Below are 6,000 nucleotides of genomic sequence, written 5' to 3'. Positions count from 1 at the left end.
GCGTCGGAGTGCGATCGGCCGCAGCGGCGCCGTGTCGTTTCTTGGCAGGTTCTTGAAGTAGATCCAGGGAGGAACGAAGGCGATAAGCGGTGCGCACGTCGATCCTTTGACGAGGCATTCTCCAGCGCTCCGGTCAACAGGCAGGATCACTTTACTTACGTAATTTTACTATCTTTTTACAGCTCCTTTAGAATAGGAAGTAGCAGATGATGTTTATCCCGTTGTTATTACAGTGGGAAGAGGTTTATCTACAACGAGACTACCAAATACTTAATATTTTTGGACTGTTTTGGCCGGCTCGCTTTAAGATCTTGACGTTAACATGTTTTGGCTATTCTTCTTTTTTCTTGAGTAGAGGTTCATTTTTTTTACTTGTGCATACGTTGTGTTGGGACGATGAGGGTTACAACAAATTTGGAAAATTGTTTGGCAGTGAGGGTTTTACTAATTTGTGTCTCTAAAAAAGGACTGGAGGGTCGATGACAAGTCGGTACGGAAGCTGTTGGATGAAAACCTAATAAGAATCGGTTCTTGACTTGATTACATGTGATTGATTTCCTAAGTTATCCTTGCTTTTCATGTTGGGTTGACCACTAATAAAAGCAATACTTTTATAGGATTTGAATAAAGAAAATATAGAATCCAGCACAATGATGTTTATGTGCCCATTTTTTTTTCTGATGAATTTTGTTGGAAAGAACACCGACCATATCTTATCATAGGAAACTAGTCAGTTATATAAATTGTAAATCATTATTTCCGCGCTTGTAAACTACTTCCTCAAAAATATGATTTTTCGTAGGCTAAAAACTAACGAAAATAACTAAAAACTGACGCATAAGCGTCGGATTTCAGTGGGCTACCAATTCGACCAAAAAACAGAAAAAAGAGTGGAAGCAAATGCATATTAGCGGCGGTCACCAAATGGATGCATTTTAGCGGCGGTCACCAAATGGATGCATATTGCATGGACCAAGCCTACACAAAATTGACGCAACTTTCATCGGACTAGCCGATACAAAACAGACGCAATTGCGACAGTTTATGCGTGGGCCAAACCGACACAAATTAATAAAATCATGTAAGACTTTGCGTGGGCCATGCCCACGCAAAAACCGACGCATAGATTTTTTAATATAAAAAAATAAAAGTTTGCTTGGGTCAAAAGTCGATGCATGAATGGAAGGAAAAAAAAACCTTTATTTTTTGTTCAAGCCAATTTTAACCTGTAAACAATAAATACCAACCAAATCACATTTAAAATTTAACATAACAAATTAGTATCATTCATACCACACTCACAATACAAAAATAATTCAAATAAACATCATTTAGATAATTTGATCATCCAAATATGGAAAGAGGATATGAATACTTAAAACAAAACTTAAAATTAAAGTTGTACTTTACAATTGAAGGAAAAGCACTAAAGAACTTTAAGGGACAGAGTAATAAAATTAATTAAATTTTTTTGAAAAGTTTAAAACTTTACTTGTCTAAGATGACCTTCGTGAAGCAGGAACCAAGATAGAGGCGATAAAGAAGGCTGAACCTAAAATGAAGAATAAGAAAAAACTTAGAAGATCATAATGACTAACACGTTCACATAGCAATATTCACAGACCAACACAACCCAAAAAGAGCACCAGCCTAGTAGAGAACACCAGAGCAATAAAATTAATTAATTTTTTTTGAAAAGTTTAAAACTTTACTTGTCTAAGTTGACCTTCGTGAAGAAGGAGGCAGAACTTGACAGAGGCAGTGAACAAGGCTGAACCTAAAATAAAAAATAAGGAAAAAACTTCGAGGGGGAACGAAAATGGAGAAGAAGCAAAAAAGGAAGATCAAAATAGAAAAAGAGAAAAGAATCAGTTGATGGATATCCACTACGAGAGGATTTTATTAATGAAGGAAGAGGATTTTCACCTACACATTTGAAGTTCTTCCTTCTAGTCTTCTCACAAATTAAAAGAAGTCAAAGAGAAGATCAAGCCTAAAGATAAAGAAGTCTACAAACTCTCAAATAATAGGCTTCATATTAAATATCTCACTTTATAGTTTCTTTTAAATTGTAAATAATATAGAATAATGTTTAGAAAGGTGCTTAGAGGGAAACATGAGACACCTCTTTTGTAAAAGCATCTTTAGGCTTTAGTTTAGCAAATTCTAGAAGCTTGGGGAGTGAGCTTAGTAAGGGGGGTGTGATCTTAGGAGTTTTTTGGGTAGCTTAGGGAATAAGCTATGTAAATGACCAGCCCTTACTCCTATAAAAGGAGGGCTTAGGTCCTTCACAATTCAGATTGGAATTTTATAGTAGAGAGAGTATACTCAATTTTGGAGAGAATTTGTGAGTTTTGAGTCTTCCTCTTCTTTGCCTTATCTTGTGAGCTATGGTGAGCTTCAAGTGGTGGCACTCCATCACTTATCTTGGTTCAAGGTTCCAAGTGGCGTGAATGGCTTCTTCCAATCCTCAAAATCCAGCAAGCATCTTCTTATAAGTCTTCTTCTTCCCTTTTCTTCAATTTTCCACTCGGTAGTTTTGATTCCTAGAGTTTTACTTCTTTTTCTACCGTTTAATTTTGTGTTTCCAGCATTGTGTTCTTAATTCTGTTTGGTTCAGTAGCTAGCTTTTAAATTCTGTCCAGTTTTAATTCTTGTTCTTCTTTCCTTGTGTTTTGGTTCAATTTGACAATACATGGACTTCCATATGAGTCTTGGTTGGTGCTAAGTTTTGGTGAGTTCTTGAATTTAGAACATTGATCCAATTCTAAAGTAAAGTGCCTTTCAAATCCAGCTCAAGTTGTTCCTAAGAATGTCAAGAATCATGTGTTCTTGTAGTTACATTCACATCATCAGTGCACAATGTCAGAACAGTGACGACGACAAGCGTAGGAGCGCTAACGGCAACAATACATTGCAGCAGTGGAGTACAACGGCGAAATGCAGCGATAAAGTGTAGCAACGAGCAGTGGAGGTAGAGTGAAAGGGAGGGAAATAAATTTAGGTTTTTCAATTTGAGATTTGGGGAAAACCTTGAGTGGGACAATAGGGTGAAACTTTTGGCTTAAATAGGTAGACTTTTTTACAACATAAAATTAATTTAATTTATATAACAAAATAAATTTAATTATACAAACAAAATTATTTTTAATTGAAAAAAACATTAATTTAATTTATACAAAAAAATAATCATTTGATTTATACAACAAAATGTTAATTTAATTTATAAAAAAAAATTAATCTATACAACAAAAAAATATATTTAATTTATACAACGAAAATTTAATTTAATTTATATAACAAAAATAAATACATAATTAAATTAAAATTTGGTTTGGAAAATCATTTATCCTTACAAGTGTTCTGTCTATCTACTATGTGTTTCAGTTGGAAAACAACAATTTCTTTTGGAGATCATATTCAGTAACTATAACAATTGCATTTATAGAACATGTGGTCAAGTTTGGGGTAATCTAAGAATTAAGAATAAGTTACTTACTCACACATTTAGTCTTAATATATATGTTTGTATCATAAATATTATCGATAAATCTTTAAAATGATCTTATACTTCATTTATGAGAAGTAACATCTTTTAAATCACAATGAATATCAAAGTAAAAAATCACCAGTTCATTTATCCATTACACAAATATGAAATTTAAATTTATTTAAGTTATCAATAAAAAGTTTTATCTCTCTTTTTATTTTCTTAAGTTTTGTTATCGTTGGCTCGAGGTCTGTTGGAGTTTGTATGGGCTCCTCGTGATCTCCCTCCAAGATGGTCTGGTTTAACCTTCAGGGAACAAAGTGGGAGCTCCACCTGCGATTACACTCTGACGCTCAAGTCAATAAGAGCACAAAATATGATGTGTGTAGCGAATGCAGTGAAAAGATGTGAGTTGAGATACTCCCTCTGGATGGTTGTCTATTTATAAGTCTTCATGGGCTTGGATCTTTGACTCTGGTTTCTCCCAGCATTAACATGTCATATTATGGTAACTTTCTATAAAATCTGGATATATTTGAATATCCTGTAATATAATCGGATATTCATGTAATATAAATAAGGGATATTAAATAAGTGAATTATAGCATTTATGAAATATAATCAGGGATATTGTGTAGGTAATAATAACATTTATCAGACGTAATCGGGAATATTATACCAATATTTGTGGTTTTTTTACCATCATGGAGCATTTTTTTTTTGGTTTTTACCAAAATGAGGTCGCTGTCAAAAAATTTACAAATCTGGAGCGAGTCGTGCCAACTTGGCATGACTTCATATGTAGAAGTCGTGCCAAGTTGGCACGACTTTGTCACGTCAGCCTGAAGTCGTGCTAAGTTGGCACGACTTCTGCCACGTCAACCCCTGAAGTCGTGCGAAGTTGACACGACTTTGTCACATCATATTTTTTTAAAAAAAATTATTGTTTTTGAATATATATATATATATATTATAATTATTTAATTATAATTAAAATTATAAGTTATGTAATATTAGAAATTAATTTGATATAAATTTTTTATGAAGGAATAAATACTTAGGTAAAGAAAATGAGAAAATTAATAATCAAACTTGAAATTGAATTTTATTATCAAGCTTGTTTGTGCGGACAATTGCTTCTGTAGTGACTTTCGGTTTTGCAATATGAACATTTTTTTTGTTTTTCATATTTTTTTAATCTAATAACCAAATTAATATATTAAATTATCGTCAAACATGATCTATACAGAATTATTCATTTTTTTATTGTTTAAAACTAACACCCTTAGAAAATTATGTATCAAATTAATTTTAAACATTACATAACTTACTACTCAATATATAAATAAGAAAAATTTACAAGAAAATTTAATATATATATATATATATATATATATATATATATATATGACGTGAACAAAGTCGTGCCAAGTTGGTACGACTTCAGGGGTTGACATGGCAGAAGTCGTGCCAACTTGGCACGACTTCAAGCTGACGTGACAAAATCGTGTCAACTTGGCACGACTTGCCCATATTTGTAATTTTTTAAAAGCAACCCCATTTTGGTAAAAAAAAAAAAAAAGACTCCATGATTATCAAAACCCAATATTTGTGGCATGTAAAGTTACGTTATGACAACCCCATCGTTATTGGACCTAACGATAAGGCTCATTGGGCTAAACCAGCCACGTGGTGAAGGGGCTTCGATCGGGCCCGTGTGTGGTCTCGTGATTAAAGGGTCGGTCGGACCCGTACCCGCATGCAGGGGTGCTCGTTCGACCATTCAGAATATTTGACGGGTCACATGGATTGGCTTTAATCCTACTGAAGATCATGGGACAACACAAGTTATTTTTAGATTTTAAAATAAACTAATTATTTATTTTAAATACATCCATTACATTTTACTTAATTACTTCATATTCCTAAATTTATGTATATTTTACATAATATTTACAAATTTTAAGTACGTATTTCTTTTTACTCAACTATATTTTTCTACATCTTTCAATTCTTTATAAACTTTATAAGATAGTTTTTTTAAATAGTTTTAAAATAAAACACTTAATCAATTTAATAAATTTAATTTAACTAATTTATATTAAATATTAAATACTTATTATAATATTGTAAATTAAATTAATTATTTTCTAAAGAATTAAAGTATTTTATATAACATTTATAAAATTTAAATACATTTTTTCTTTTTACTTAATTATTATTTGTCAACATTTTTGATTCTTTTTAAACTTTTTAAGATAAATTATTTAAATAATCTAAAATCAAACACTTAGTCATATTGAAAAAATTAATTTAACTAACATATATCAAAATCACTAAAATTAAAAAAATATTATAATATTAGAAAAAAGTTAAATAAAATAAATTATTAAAAAAATGTTTATTACTATATTATATATAAAATATATTTAAAATCAATAAATTCTAACAATTTAAAGGCAATACATTTTTCGTCCATTATGCGTCGGACAATTCATGAAAAATATTTT

The sequence above is a fragment of the Phaseolus vulgaris genome, chromosome 11 (assembly GCF_000499845.2).
Source record: "Phaseolus vulgaris cultivar G19833 chromosome 11, P. vulgaris v2.0, whole genome shotgun sequence".
Lineage (NCBI taxonomy): Eukaryota > Viridiplantae > Streptophyta > Magnoliopsida > Fabales > Fabaceae > Phaseolus > Phaseolus vulgaris.
Note: the sequence above shows the minus strand (reverse complement) of the source record.